General features: G+C 43.2%; 2 protein-coding genes across 3 annotated transcripts in view; one reads left to right on the forward strand and one right to left on the reverse strand.

Annotated features, from left to right (window-relative positions):
• AstA (allatostatin A) overlaps nt 1-16,683 on the forward strand; it is a 44,373-nt gene that overhangs the window by 4,222 nt on the left and 23,468 nt on the right. The window lies entirely within an intron of this gene.
• The window catches only part of LOC135848917 (uncharacterized), a 112,540-nt gene continuing 96,704 nt past the window's right edge, over nt 848-16,683 (reverse strand). For both annotated transcript variants that reach the window (XM_065369014.1, XM_065369013.1), the window contains 3 exons: nt 6,354-6,492; nt 1,931-2,066; nt 848-1,831 (listed from right to left, as the gene is read on the reverse strand). The gene's annotated coding sequence lies outside the window, so the exon portion shown is untranslated. The remainder of the gene's footprint in view (nt 1,832-1,930; nt 2,067-6,353; nt 6,493-16,683) is intronic.

The following is a 16,683-nucleotide window of genomic DNA, read 5'->3' on the forward strand; positions in this document are numbered from 1 at the left end:
AGGACTTTTGCAGGACATTTTGTAAACACTGGAGATTTTATGAAAAAAAGGATCCGGGGGAGGCAAAATTTTACATTAGAATTTTCGCTTTTAGTTTTCCAATGTCTTCAACATCCCAAGATTTTTTTCAAGCCAGCCGATGTCGAATATATAATTTTATCGTTTCAATTTTTGATTTTTTTTTCACGTTAAAGGTTCGTGCTCGTGTAATGAAATTGAGCGAATAAAAAACTTTTTTTTTAAAAAACCAAATTTTTGATTTCGAGAGGGAGTTATGTACGTAATATGTATAATATTATGTAAAAAACGACGATTTAGCTTTCAAAATTCATGTTTCGAGAAGTGAAAAAAATTTCTTCACGCAGGGAGGAGTTTATTTTTCTGATTCAAACTTTGAACAATTTTTGAATTTGAACAATAGTTTTGCATGCGGAAAGAGCAAACAGCCCGAGCGAAGCGAGGGCAAAAGCTCTCAAAAATATGCGATTCAAGCTCTAAAAAAGTCGACAAAATGAGCTCTTTTCTACGAAATAAAGATGGAGAAAAAGGAACGAATTTGAATTTTTTTTCATTTTTTCACTACCATTTAAACAAAATTCACTACTTTTTTACTACTTTCACTACTTGCACTACCTGTTAGATACCTTGTATACGAGTAAAATCCATCTTTCATGAGGAAACTCGTTCAGTTTGTAGATGCAATAATCATGGACGGCGCGGCGCGGCGCGGCGATGGAATAAAAATTTGAAAAATTAATACCTACGTATTATGTACTCGTAAGTCGTACGTACCGGTGCTTTACCTATACCTAATCAATTCGACTCGAACGAGTAAATTCAAAATAAGAAAACTGAAAAAGCAATGATACGATACCGACGACGCGACGCGACGTACCTCTATACCTACATAGTACATCTAATCTACACACATACCTACTACTTGTACTTATGTACTTGACACGTATAAGTTATCGCTATCGCTATCGCTATAGCTATAGAAAACTGCAAACAAAAAATGTCGAATCGAATAAATTAAGTTGGACGGACGATCGAGTACGTATTACGTAATGTGCCTAACCTACGAGTAAAAGTACGATAAGAACTCGTTGAAAAATTTAAACGGAAAATTTCAAAATTATGGAAAAACTTTTACCGTTGCGTAAAAATACAAGTTTGCGGTCGCGGTCGCGGTCGCGGTCGCGAGACACGCGTTAATACACCTGTAGGGGCTGTAGGGCGCGCGTACAGTCGTACAAGGTACATAGTACATACATTACACATACAAGAAAGTACTCGTATGTATGTAGGTATTGTAGGTACGACTACGAGTACACGAGTACACGAGTACATATGTACCTGTACCTGTACCTAGACCTACAACTAGGCAGGCTAAATACATAGTAGGTTAAGTATTATGATTACAAATTACACTCACCCGTATTTCAGAAATTCAGATGGCTTAAAACGATACGCGATACGCGATACGCGTAGTCGTGAACCAAAGAAAAAATATTAATCATTCAGATTACAATAGACATACTAAGTAAATACACAAATTCGTATTCGCGCGTTCGGCGTTCGGCGTTCGGCGTCCGGCGTCTGGCAAAGGCGAAACCAATACGTTTGTCGTTTACGTAAACCACAGAAACCACATTACATCGCGGTTACCGTTGGCCGTTGTCCGTTGGCCGTTACAAGTCAGCCATCAACTCGCAACCGAAATTCGAAAATTCTTCATCACTCGATCAGTTCAAGTATCAGTTCAGATCGCGCCGCTCTTTCGAAACTGGTGTAGTGTAGTGTGTGTGTGTGTGTGTGGCGTCCATACTGCCTAAAAACGATAGGTTAACATTAGACATTCCTTCAAAGAATAAAGAGTGGAGTATACGCTATACACTTATACAGGCTGTGAGCTCGTACGATGACTCACGCATCGAATAGGCATCGGCAGTCTCTCCTTCTTATCTTTTATGTAGTAGTGTGGCCTGGCATTTATAAAATTTGCTAATCCTATTCATCCATTCATCGCTAACACCAACAATACCAACATTACCAACAACCAACACCTGCGAAAAGATAAGCATAGACACCGGGCGCGGCAGTGTTACCGAGCTATGCTATTGTTACAAGTATCTATCTAGTATCTCTACCTATTAGTCATCTCTAAATCGTAAACGAGACGACGAAAAGTCGAAAAGCGAAAACGAAAGGTCGGGTCGAGAGGTGTAACGATTACGATTATAATCGATTAATCGCCGATTAATCGGAATCGGACCTTTGGGTGATTTTTTTAAATTAATCCAAATCTTGAATCTTGATTTTATGTCTTCCTTTTGGTTTTAATTTGTTATTTGATGTTCCATATTTTCATTTTCTCTTCAATCCTTTTGATAATGGTCGCTACGACGACCGAAACGCGTCTCATTTTATAAAATTTAATGTATTTGTAATTTTAATTTTTCGTGAATAATAAAAAAGTGTTCGTGTTGTAAAAGGTGAAATTAATTCATTACAATTACTTTTTGAGTAAAAAAATGAAAATGAAAATTATTCAGATAATGGTTCAGAAAATATTTATGACGATTACTGACGTCACTCAATTCCAACCAATCATGGAACAGCAAATTTTTTTGGCCGAATAATCGCCGATTAATCGATTATCCTCCGATTAGTCCGATTATTTTGGGACGAAATGATCGATGCAGCATCGATTATAATCGTTACACCTCTGGTTCGGATAACCTACGCGAGTGCGCGTTGAATATGAGTAGGTAACCTAGGTATTTAGGTAATAGGTATAGGTAAATGGATTGCGACTTGCGAGTACTAACACAAACACACGAGCAAATCATTATCAAACATACCGGGTGACCATAGAATAAGGCATTTCGGTGTTATCATTATCAAAATCGAGAGAAAATTCCCATCGTGAAAATTAGCAAATTAAATAATCGTGTAAAAAATGGGCGATTGAGTGATTGTTTCGAAGAAACACGAGTCGAAATACTCTTTCATTTTGCATCGAAACAATAATTCGAAAGCACCTTTTCTCAATTGTTATTTCATTTTACAATTTTTACTTAGGAAATTTTTTCCCCCTTTTTGGCTAATCAGAACAAATCAAAACCCATTATTCTTAGTCATGCCGGTCATCCGGTGCGGTACGCGTACGATAACTGTCCGAATTGACGAATTCGCTTTTGCGTTGTGTTTTGCTCCAATTTTTTCTCGCTGGTCGCTTCTCGCACCCGCTAAAATTAGTGAAAAAATACAATGTATACTTATGTACTCGTACGGATATCTCGTATGTAATTTTTAGTACGAGTTTTTGTTGAAAAAACCATTTTTAATAACAATTTCCGCCAATTTTCGTCACGATCGGGGAAATAATGTTCGTTTTCCCGCAAGATACGGAGGAAACGCCCGAGTGCCGAGTTGAAATTCGCTGCGAAAAATTTTACTTACGAAACTTAAAAAGAGGATATTTTGCGAGAAATAGCGGGCTTTTCACTTTCTCCGTTCGTCGCCAGATGACCAGAGTTTTGCGTAAAATGGTGCCGCGCCGCGCCGTCTCAAAAGATGGTATTTGAAACTTGGCGTCGCGTCGCGTCGACTTGGACTGTTGTCACCAGAACCCGAGGCTATTTTTGTGGCGCTACCGAGCTGCTGAAAATACTGCAGCTCGTAAATCTAGAATCTACGAGAATCTGCTACCTGTACCTACTCGTATGTATATGTACTCGTACTTGTACTTGGAGTACCTAGCGTAGCTTTTGAAAATCGAATCTACTCGTACGAGTAGGTAAGGTAGATAAGTAGAGTACAGTATCGTCTGGATGGTGTGGAGTTTTGCAAATACTCTGTCTCGCACTCGCATTTGTCCGCTTAGCGCTCACTCACCCGTCCAAGTCCATGTCCACAATTCCATATCCACATCCCGTTGCGTCGTCGCGTCGTCGTCGTTTCTCAACTCCACATCCACAACCATACTACGAAAACATTGTGTAGTGTAGGTAGAGTCACCTACAAACATACCTACACATGACTACCTATCACCCATTACACTACGAGAGTACGGGTACATCTACATAGGTACATAGTACATACATACATATGTATATATATGTATGTAGTAAGGCAAATACAGCTATTCGTAAGATACGCGAGTACGTATGTGGCTTATGGGTATTATATTACGCAGTACAAACATCATATTCATCCGCCGCGCCGGCTTACCTAGTACCTAGTACCCACTACCCACTACCCACTACCGACTGCTTACAAACAAACAGACTAAACAGTAAAGATGCGCGCATATAAGTGTGTATACGAGGGTAGCAATTACTCGTAATTAAATATGTACTCGTAAGTCGTAGGTGCGAGTGCGACTCTGTACGGGTAATGGATATTTTCCATTTTTTGTAAAATCTTGTCGCGAGATTTTACACCAAAAAAATGAAAAAATGAAAATAAATAAACGATATAGGTAAGACATACGTAGAAGGAGCTGTGTGGCATTTTTTTTGTTTCTTCTTCAAAACTGATAAGTAACGGGAAAAAGCAGTCGAATTATGTAATCGTTTTAGGGTAATTTTAACTTTTTTTTTCAAATTGAAAAGCAGAAGCTCTTCCTACGAGTATTAAAATTACTAGACGGTAGACGCTTCTACCTAGGTACCTGAATTTTTTCATTTGAAAAGAAAGATTCATAACTCGACTGCCTTTTCCCTTTATCATTATTCGTTACCTATTTTTTTGAAAAGCAATACTGTTGCAAATGTAAAAATTTGTTTTTCTCTTCCGACCACGTGCCATCTATCGAGTGCAGTGGATTGTTCATTATCCGGGGGAGGGGGGGGGGTCGTTTGAATAATTTCCTAATGATTTCAAACTCGATCCGCCTAGTAGGTGTATTTCTGGACTGGAAAATCACAACGCGCACCTCGCCTTTTGACAACGTATGCGACTATGCGTACGTCTTAATGTAAATACTACATATTGACGCGGCCAACTTGAAAATAGGCAACAGCGGGTAAGTGGCGCGATGGCGATTCGATTTCGAGGGGTACGTCGAGTCGCGAGCTGACATCGCATCTCGCATCTCGTATCTCGTATCTCGTCACGTCGTGTCACGCGTTATTTACCTTAAATTGTGTCGAGAGCATATTATAGTCACTCGACGAAAGTTTTAATTAAATAAAAATAATCGCGGCGTTTGTTTTGTTTTGTTTTGTTTTGTTTTGTAATAAGTTTGCAAGGCGACCCGACCCCGACCCTGCCGCGCCGCGAATGTGCAGATATGGATGGCGTCTTTAACGCCCTTTCCCCTTCCCCAGCCCCCAGCCCCCCCCCCACCGTCAATAAATGTAGCCGACTTAGGAATTATTTTCCATTATTATCCGCTTTCTACTCGTAGTTGACTAACAACTTACGTTAGCCTATGCCTATACATACGAGAACTAGGATGAATACTCGTATCTCTATCACATTATCACACAGACTGATGAAACCATCGCATCGTGTGAAAAAGTTTGCCAAATGCGCGTTACAACGACTACGACGCGACGCGACGCGACGCGACGAGTAGGTGAGATGAGAGTACTCGGCTACTCGCTGGTCGCTGGTCGCTACACTGGTAAAACAAGCATGAAACAGCTTCAGCTGCAGCTCTTTTGTCAAAGGCCAAATCAGTCTCACGTCAGCCGCATTCGTAATATCGTATCCAGCGGCCACAGCCCACAGCCGTGCTTCAGACTTAGGAGATGGTACTAGGTACATACATATGGCTCGAGAGATGGCGAAATGGAATAGAACGGCCGCGGCTGAATGCGCGCTAGCGTTACACGTTAATAAAGTTGCCTAAGCTGTTCGCCGTAAATACGTACGCGTAGGACAAGACGAGGCGAGAGGCGAGAGGCGAAACGAGACCAGCGTCTTATCGTATCTTACGAGCATACCTAATACCTATACATACGAGTATGTATGTAGTTAGTTACTATAGTCAAGTTACACATAGGCACGTACAATTTAAAACTGCGACGTGGCAAAATTCAAGACCTACGTTTCCCGGAGTCACTAGCTGTTTCGTATACGTACTACGTATGTACTATGTACCTATTACCTACGTATGTACGAGTAATTACGCAGGGCTAAGCGCCAAGTACTAAGTAGGTAGCTCTAGCTACAGCTAGTTAGCTACGCAATTACACATATGCGACGACGCGACGCGACGCGACGCGACGCGACGCGACGCGTGCATGCAGAGTAAATGAGTAATGCGGTAATGCGAATATGCGATAGTACGAGCGCCTATCTACATTTATGTATATTGTACATATATATACTTAACTTACCTGACGCGGCTACGAAGCGATCACTCGAACAGATGACCAGAAAATGATTCACGTTCCATCCTCGTTGATGCTGATGCTGATGTTGATGATACAAATATGAAAGACGACTGCCAACTTGCAACTGTCACTGCGAATACATCTGCAACAAAACGCACAAACATATTAGTAAATTACACACACACATATTCGATTGTGATTCGTACGAACGAATGATTAATTAGCGTACGCGAACGCGAACGCGAACGCCTAGCATGGCACGGTTGAAATTGAAAATTACAATGGCGATGGCGATGGCGACATTAGACATTCTCGCCTGAGACAACAAAGCACTTTCCAAGTATCGTGTAGGTAGTTGCCAGTTGGTGTTGGTGTTGGTGTTGATGTAAGTTGTAGCCTATTTCGATGTTTTTTCTATTCCAAATCACCGTCAGTCGCGTCGCGTCGTAGGCTAGTTAGGCGTAAATGTAGGCCTACGTACTCGTACGAGATGATGGCACTCGGCACTACCTAGTACCTAGGTACGTAGGTAGGTACTAGGTAGTCAGGTACCTCGAAAGACCGCACGGTCACGTAACGTACCTAGCTAGGCTACCTGTACCTACCTATCGAGGATACCTATCTACCTGTGTATCGCTCGTGAGCGTGACTCGTTTCGACGGCATGTGCAGCAGCGCGCGTGAGAATCATTTGATGTCGAGGAGGAGGAGGAGGAGGAGGAAGAAGAGGGGATTAAAGAAGTCAAAATTACGAACAACACGTAACTATTAACTACCTAGGTACCTACCTATAAAAAATATACGTAACGTATTATATGTACGAGTATACATACTGTAGTACGCATAAGTTGTAAGTGTACTTACAACTTATACACCGTACAGGATAGCGCAGCATACCGAGTATATTTGTAGCATAGCAGCGTATACGAATATGCGGTACGTGGTACGTGGTACGTGGTACGTGCTGCAAGTTAATGGCTGGTAACGTGCGTTTGCGTAATGCGAATTGCGAGTACGTTCGGTTGATTACTTGGTTGATACGCGATGGGCATGGGCATGGGCATGGGCATGGGTATGGGAAACAGGTACCAAAGGCGGCCACGCCACGCCACGCCACGCCACGCCACGCCACGCCGCGCCGCGCCGGGTGAATAAGAGCGAGATGCGAGTACATTTATAACGGCGACGATGAATAGGTCGTAAGCCACGCCGCGCCGCGCCGCCACTAAGATGGCATGTGCCGAGTCACCGACACCGCTAAACCACAGCCTTAATGAAACCAAATAAGTGAAATGAAATGAAATGAAATAATAAAACGAAATGCTATAAACGTACCTACGAGTACTACCTACTACCTACTACCTACTTGAGTTGCACAGTAGCAATATCAGTAGCAGTAGCAGTAGCAGTAGCAGTAGTTGCTGGAGCTGATTACGTGCCTACTCGCGAGTCGTATTTGATCGATTCTGTCGATGTCGTCTCCTTTATACCTACTCGTATACTATGTACCAACTACCAACAGGCAAACTGATGATGGGGCTCGTTTACGACACCGCGGAGGGCAGCATCTGGCATCTACACACATACGAGTACGAGTATACACGATTACAGAATACGGATACGTACTTACGTAGCCGATCTATAGCCTGTGTCGAGTCATCCAGTGTCAGCGAATTAGCTCTTCGATTTTCGCTTTCGCCTTCGCCATCCACCAAAATTGCGTTTACGAGTACAACTTCATCAATCGTCCCTCGTCCGGCTCTCGTGCGTATATTAAAAAATCTCGACGCTCGTTCGACGTTGGTCCGCGTCTTGTGCCCAGCCCTCGGCGCGGCGCGGCGGCCTGAGCTCAAAAAAAATGGCTAGCTCGGTAGAATCAGCAACGTTGAAGATTTGATGCATCCTCGATCCGTATATACGCGTACGCGTACGCGTGGTAATAAATTACAAGTAAAACGGTCGAGCCGGGTCCGGCAAGGCACGGTACCATACGGCCTCGCTTCGCTTCGATAGACACGTAATGTCTTTTACCACATTCGCATCGCCATCCAACTCGCAAGTGTCACATGCCAAATGCCAAATGCCAACATCTCGTCGTACGCGACCGTTAATCTGTCCTTTGCTCCATTAATCCAATTTTTTTATTTTACTCGGTTTTCTCGTTTTTCACACCTCTGATTTTTGTCGCCTTCTTCTCGGTCGATGAGTTTTTTGTTCGGCTTCGGATTTTTCCGTTTACAAAACCACGCACATCCAAAATGTCCGGTTGTCCTACTAACTACGGAGTATATTACCGCCTACCGCTACCTAAAAAGACTCATCGCGATGGCGATGGCGATGGCGCTGGCGATACCCACCACATCGTATAAACACGTAAACGTAGGCCTTTATACGATCAAGAATACTCGCACATACATACATACGAAATAGAAACGATGTTCGGTTGAAATCGTGTAGGTGTAGGTATGGGTATTGGTAATACTCGTATAGGTGTTAGAAATGGGGAATTGGCAGATGCTGGCAGGCAATAAGCGAGCGAAAATATCACGCTTATCGCGCCAATCTGCCAATAAATAGATACATTAGGCCTAGGTACCTATATCGACGACATACGACATACGACATACGACATACAGTATAGCTAGAGCTGCTTATTTACTCATTTACTCGTAGGTATAGGTATAGGTACTCGCTAAAAACACGTAACGTAATACTCGTATTCTACGCATAGTAGGTAAGGTACCCATAAATACTCGTAAGACTACCGACTGCCTAGCTGCCTACCCCTACGCCCTACGCCCGACGCCCTACACAATACTGTATGCTCGACTCGTAAGAGTATGTACTGCGGGTCCTTCCTTATTCTTCTTACTCGTATATTGCACACTGCACAGCTACGTCTACGTTTCTGTTCGTATCCTACGAGTATACGATACGAGTATACACGGCACACATAAAACGCTATTACTCGTTGTACAATAGGTACACGCTCGCGCTCGTACAGATTGATTTTAAATTTAATTTCAGCATCGTTTACGCCAACGTAAAATATAAAACGTAAAACGTAAAACATAAGCGTAAACGTAAACGTGTGAGAATACGAAATACGAAGTAGTCGTCGTCGTCGTCGTCGTCGTCGCGTCCAACGCATTCGTATTATAACCATGACTGACAAAGTGGAAACTTACTCGTATCGAGGAGATCGAAAACTACACTCGCCAACGACTGCTGCAAAATACGAGTATCGTACTCGTACTCGTACACGTATCTGAAAAATTGGCACCACTGCGCTCCAAAATATCTACTCGTATCTCCCAAGTTTCAGCAGTGATCAAGTACTCGTACCTTTCCACGAGTTTTGGCATACTTACCTAACTACGCGTATATAGCGAAATATTTGCCGAGAAAATTTTTTTTAACGCCAATTTATCCGGGAATATGCGATTTACAAATTTTCAATCGCTCGATAGAACCTTAGAACGCAGTCTCGAGCTAGAGCAAAAAACCGCCATTTTTTTTCGACAATTCTTCCTCATTGAGAGCCCAAATCACTCATCCGAGAGCATCGTTCGAAGCTAAACATTTTTCCGAGTAAGTATCTTTTAGCTCGAAATGAAAGTCTCGGCTGAATTCGGTCAAAATCCGCCGCCAACTTTTTCTCACGATGAACTGCAATAGGCGAGGTACGAGTATTACTACATACCTAGATATGAAATTGATAGGTGGGTATACGGATTGTACTCTATGTACGTAGACGTACGAGTACGAGTACGAGTACGAGTACCAGCGTTTCTTCCAAGAACAAAGAATCCGAAAGTTGACCGGAGGCTTTCCACATCGGTTTGAATTGAATTGAAACCATCACCAATCAACTCGCCAAGTCGTAGGGAAATTTGACGACGTTGTGACCGATGGGAGTACTTTCAAGTATACTAGTATTACATAATTATATTGAAAGAAAAGTGTGGAAAAAAATCGTGTCGAAAGGCTTAAAAAACTCGTTTTTTTTGGCTATATCACCGGTCATGGAGGGAGGGAGGGAGGGAGGGAGGGAGGGAGGGAGGGACGGGCGGAGGGCGAAATTTCAGCACGAAAATTTTTTTACAGTACCACCCATAACGATAATCCATCGTATTTCTCATTTCGCAACTCTTAGAACAAGAGCACGATCCTCGATGTAAGTGCAAAGTGCGTAGTGCGTAGTGCGTAAGCGTAATGTACGGAATGCGGGGATATACGAGTGGTACGAGTACATCTAACGATAGCGCAAATCTCCTTATCCTAGTTGTAGTTACCTACTCTACTCTTAGTAAGGGGGACTTTTCTCTACGGTCGTACAACGCAACGTACTCGTATACCGTATAGACGATTTCAAAAAATTATGCAAAGTACGATAACGATAACGATACAGATACGCGAGTAGGTAAAGTTGCGAGCGCGTTTATTGCATCAGCGTAGCGTATTGGTACTCTGTACCTCAACACTCAACACCCAAGTACGTAGACGTAGACGTACGAGAATATACGTATTCGGTATTACGTAAACCAACGCCAACGCCAACGAGGTACGAGTACGTTTATTTGTCAACTACATAAAAGCCCAGATGTATCGTCTTTCACTCGTGCACGCTTATACTTGTACTCGCACTCTAGCTGTAGCAAATAGTAATGTAGCAATGTAGCAATGTAGCATAACCATTTCGCGAAACAGTCATATCGAATACCAATTGTCGTAAACCAAATCTAGACTGTTCGACTCGTATTACGGTACGTCTACGCATCCATCCATCCATCCATCCATCCACGATTACGAAACTACGAAAGCAACTCTGCGAGTACCGAGACTACCGACCATATAGTAAAAGCTCTAGCCTATAGCATGCAGCCTGTAGCCTGACGATCGCGTAGATTCTTGCACACTGCACGTTGGGTCGCATGCACGATACATCTTGAGAGATCTCGACGACGATCCGTTCTCGTACATGTACGACAGAAACAGAAAGAGTGGTGCTAGGCGGCGTGGGGCAACCCGTCCTTTGGAGGGTCTGCAATCTGCAACTTGCAACCCACCCACGACGCCGACGCGCCGAGTTGACGAAAAAACAAGACGCGAAAAGTCATTTTTCTTAATCGAGCAAGCAAAGTGTTAGGTACTTTGCTGTCTTTTTCTCTCTTTCTGACGCGTTCGTTCCAGCACCTTGGTGCTTTTCTCCAGCGCCCGCGCCCGCGCCCACGCCCACGTGATTAAGAATAATGACTTGCGATATTCTCGTGCAACGTGCTACGTGCAATTACGAGTACAGCCAGGGGCAATTGTAATTTGCGATTCGCGGATTCGCGGATTCGCAGTTGCACATCGTCTCCTCGTAACTATTGTAGCGCGATCGCCATCACGCTCGAAACACTCGCAAATACGAGTAGAATATGTAGAATGGATCTAAAGGGTATGTTCCGACCGACTCGCCAATCGTCTCTGTCTGTATCTCTGTATCTACTGTCTATATGCAATATGCAATATGCAATATGCATCGTTGACGATTTCTACACCACACAAGGAAAAGACAACAGTCCAGTCCGCAGGTTAGGCCTAATACTTGTGCCAGCGAATTACGTATACGTAATAGGTACCAGTTGTCTACTATAGGTAATAGGTAGTAGGTAGTAGGTACATACTTGTTAGACTCGAATAGGCGGAGGTATGTACTTGTAATACACTGAAAAAAAAAAACAATAAAAATTACTGTTTCAGTATAGTAACCGGATCCAATCCAAAAATAATAGTGATTTTTACTCAGACAAAAAATACATTTTACTATAGAATTAGGTAAAATTTATTACTCTCATAGTAAAATTTACTAATCTCATAGTAAAAATCGCAATATTTTTGAATGGGATCCGGTTACTGTATGAAATAGTAAAAATTATCCATAATTTTTTTTTCCGTGTATAGGTGTTGGTATTACTGTACGTGTACAGTACAAGTATGCATTATGTCCTACAGCTTTCGACCGTATGCTGGACTTTCGGCAAAATAACGAGGGGAAGGAGAATTGAAGGCCCCAATAACCCGACGCAAGGCGTGGGAAACAACTACGCCTACGCCGCCGCCGCCGCCGCCGCCAACACTCTGTTCGCGCTTTGGTCGAGATTAAAAAAATAAATGTACAACGAGCAAATAAAATGAGAGAAGAAGAAGAAAAAAAAATACAAATAAAAATACAAATACGAAAAAATGCAAATTATTTGTCCGCTTAAAATGTTATTAAAGTTTTCGTTTAAATCTTGAGGGAAATTGAATTTTTTGACGGTAGCAACTTATTCGGCAGCATGTGGAACGCGATACGATGGGGCGGGGGCGGGGGGGAGGCGTCGGAGCGCAGTGAGGAGTGATACGCGCGCCAGAAAAGTGTAAAAATTTAAAACACTGCGTTTTGCGTACAATGGTGGTGCGGCGCGGCGCGGCGAGGCGAGGAGCGTTATTTTCACGTAGATACCTATTCCTTTTTTTGCTTTATTTTCTTTTTTGTTTTTATTTTTTATTACCGAGTATGTATGCAAAGTTGTCCGCCGGCGGCGCAGCTCATCGGTCATGCAGGCTGCGATGGTGGACCGAGGAAGAAAGGAGCAGGACGATGGCGCGGCCGAGTGTGAAAGCGTAGCGAATGTAATTTCTTACGAAAGCGATGGAAAATGCCGGCAGCCACGTTGACTGCTTATACTCTGGCGAAAGATTTCAAACTACGTGTACGAGTCGAGTATATGCACATATTATCTCGAAACGAGGGTCACTTCCACTTCGTACGTATTATTTACGCTTACATTACGTCGAGTCGCACTGACATGGCATGGCATGGCACCTACGAAACAGCCGCCGCCGCCGCGCTGCTCACTGGCTTTGGGTCTAGCTTCAGCTATACCGATTTTACCGACTACGCTAAGGTGCAATTTTTTTCGCTATTCTACACAGGTACCGTATATTCAAAGCTACGTGTATTGTGTATAGCCTTAGCCATGCCATAAGTAAGTATACCTTCCAAACTTCCATACACAATATTGAAATACGCGTATTGAAAACCCGTGAAATTGGTATAAGCTACCAGTGGCGCATGGCGGCGCGGCTGAGGCTGAGGCTGAGGCTGAAAGGATGCCCGCATACAAAAAAAATTGAATCGGTGAGAACAGAAAGGGACCGAGTCGCAATTTCGGAATTTTTTTCACGGATATTGGGGGGGGGGGGGTTTAAAGTACGGCGGATAGACTGGTGATGTTAGATTTCCGCAAAACTGCCAGGAAAGTGGTATTTGGGAGCAGAAAAGAGCCGAGTCCGCGTTGATGACTTTTTTGTTAAATCTTTCGAATTCGTTGAAAAATAACTGACATTTTCGAGAAGAGCCTTTTTTGAAATCCAAGTTCATCTCTGTAGCTGTACTGAAAAAAGATGAAAAAATTAACAACTCGGGCAAAAAGATTTTGGTCAATTTAAACGAGATAGCAGTCTAAGTGATGTATTTACAATTAGATGTAGAATCAAGCCCTACTCGTGCCCGAGCAATAATTTTCAAAGAAATTTTGGCGATTGAGTGCAGAAAGGGTCCAAGTCCCATTTGTTTACGCAGTAACAGCGTCGGCGCACGTGAATATTTTTTTTCGAAACTGCGCTAAAAATTGTGTCTTGAGATTCTCTTTCAATGACCTTAAGAACGTTTACCAAATTTTTTGATTTTTGATTTTTGAATTAATCAGTTTTTTGTTATTCCTGAAACATGCGAAAATGTGACTTAGCCCCTTTCTGTTCTCACCGATTCAATCAACAGATGGGTGAGTAGGTAGAGGTACAGGACGGTGCTCAGTATACTCACTCGTACGGATGTACTCAACTACTCATACCGCGAGAACATCGTGTATGTCATTGTCTATATCGTCCTGTGTCCTGTGTGCTGTGTGCGTGTATAGTGGTACGAGTACGTCTACGTACAGTGTGCGCCGCGCTGTACGAGCACACGTACGGTACACGTATCTACAAAATATTACGTCGACTTCATTTTCTGCACCCTGTCCACTGTCCAGTGTATAGGGTATACTACCATTTCATAGCTAATACTTTCGCATGAATTGCGGCAACTGTACTTCGTAGCAGTTAGCAGCTCCGTATATCGGTTCGCTTTATACTTACTTTTTTTCATGTATGTACGTATTTGCACGCATCATCGCGTCGTCGACTCGCCGCCCGCGCCACGTCGTATTGTGCAGGGATAGCGCACCTGTAGCTCTAGCGTCTAGCTATATGAGGTAGTACAATATGTACGAGTATGTAATGTACCCAACTACCTACTACCTATTACCTACTCGTGGCACCGCTGCGCTGTCGTTTATCAGCTTCATCCTTTGTTCGCCGGTTTGCTAGCGAGCCTTTTTATACTGCTCTTTTCTTCGCCTTTATTTTCTTCCACGAATACGAGTATCGCAACACCGTGTTTTTCTCTTCTCGGTGCCTACTGCCTAGCTTATATCTACTCGTAAAATGTCCACGTACGGCAACAAAATCCGCAACCAATTATCGTACCGAATTTTTCCGTTTCGCTCCGCTCCGCTCGCGCACTCTCGCCTAGTTTATGGCATGGCATGGCATGGCATAGCGTACGGCGTACGGCGTACGGCGTTATTGCAAGGAAGGGCACTACAGCGTCAATACCAGCTACGAGTATTTCTAAACAATACCTACACGAGTACGTATAGGGAATGCGGATTACGCCGAGGTAGAGGTACGGGTCTATTTCAGCCTTCGAGTGCCAGTATCGCATACGGCGAATTGGCGAATGGCGATTTGGTATACCTATTATGTACGATGTAGTAGTAGGTAGGTAGGTAGGTATACAACCTATACTCGTATTATTTAGTGCTTATACCTACGTACATTGTATAGGCATAGCACATATCATATACGAGTTGAAAAATACGGTCATTGTAGGTAGAGGTTAGTAAGGGGCGACGCGACGCCGCCACGCCACTCGTCTTACGACTATATTTTGACCATCCTTTGCACGCGCCAACAGCGAGCGACTCGACTCGGCTCTGCTCTGCTCTGCTCTGCTCGACCAGTCGTCCAACAAAAGAATTACGATATTACGCGGGTATGTAGGTGATCGGTAGGTATTAGGTAATAAGTATTAGCTCGAGTGTGGCGCTGTGGCCTCATGGCATGCACAACGCGACCATAAGCTATACAGTATACACCACTACGGCTTTGCCTTTGCCTTTGCCGCCTTCCTGTATTTCGATTTCACTTTTGCTTTCGCTTTCGTTTTCGCTTTCGCTTTCGCCGCCTTCCCGTCCTTCGCTTTGTTCGACAAAAATTTAATGATTCGAAAGTAACGCGTATTAATACGCGTACGTAGGGTGAATGGTGAATGGTGAACGACGACGACGACGAGTGCTTCTGTTTTATACTTCGCCCTCGCTCTCCGTAGCTGTGCGCTTCTTCCCTTTCTTTTACTTCGGCATCGGCATCGGCTTCTTTTGAAAAGTGAAAACAGAAAAACGATCGCTTGAAAAAGCCGCTTACGCACACTTGAAATTTCGCCATATCAAGCGGCGGCCGCGCCACCGCCACCGTCGTACTTAGATACTGCCTAGTTATTTATCTTTAATACGAATAAATATTGTTTTTCCTCGTTTCGCGTAAAAACATCTTACGTCAGATTAAAATCGGTTTAAAGGCTTTTCATAACCAACTCTTCGACTATTACTAGTAGCTGCTGCAGCTGCCGCCGCCGCCACCACCGCATCTTTACTCTTTCTCTTTCTCTTTCTATTTTATTTACTCGTGTCGTATATTTATTATATTATACTTCTTATACCATACTACACCATAGCAAACCAAACCAAACGAAACCAAACCAAAACCTTACCACACCACACCACACCACACCACACCACGTCATGCTATATCGGCGTACCCATGTACTATAGAATAGGCTACAATACCACGTAGAGTAGACTAACTATATATACTATATACATCAGATATCTTCTTCTTCTTCTTCTTCTTATACGTATATTTTATAAAGCGGTCGTGAAAATCGTTTTTTATAGCTCGACGCCGCGCCATCGCCGCCGACGCGCTAAGTCTTGCTTGAAAAATGGCTTTTCTTACGTCTTCTCGATCGTCGCATCTTCATCTTCTCATCAATATCATAAACATCTCTCTCCCTCTCTCCCCTCTTTCCTTCCAACCTGCTCGAATATCAAGATTTGCTGCGACGCGCTGCTGCTGTTTCCTATGTTCACACATCTACCATACATAGACATACAGTCATACAGTCATACACCCATGTC

This window comes from Planococcus citri, chromosome 5, assembly GCF_950023065.1.
Source record: "Planococcus citri chromosome 5, ihPlaCitr1.1, whole genome shotgun sequence".
Lineage (NCBI taxonomy): Eukaryota > Metazoa > Arthropoda > Insecta > Hemiptera > Pseudococcidae > Planococcus > Planococcus citri.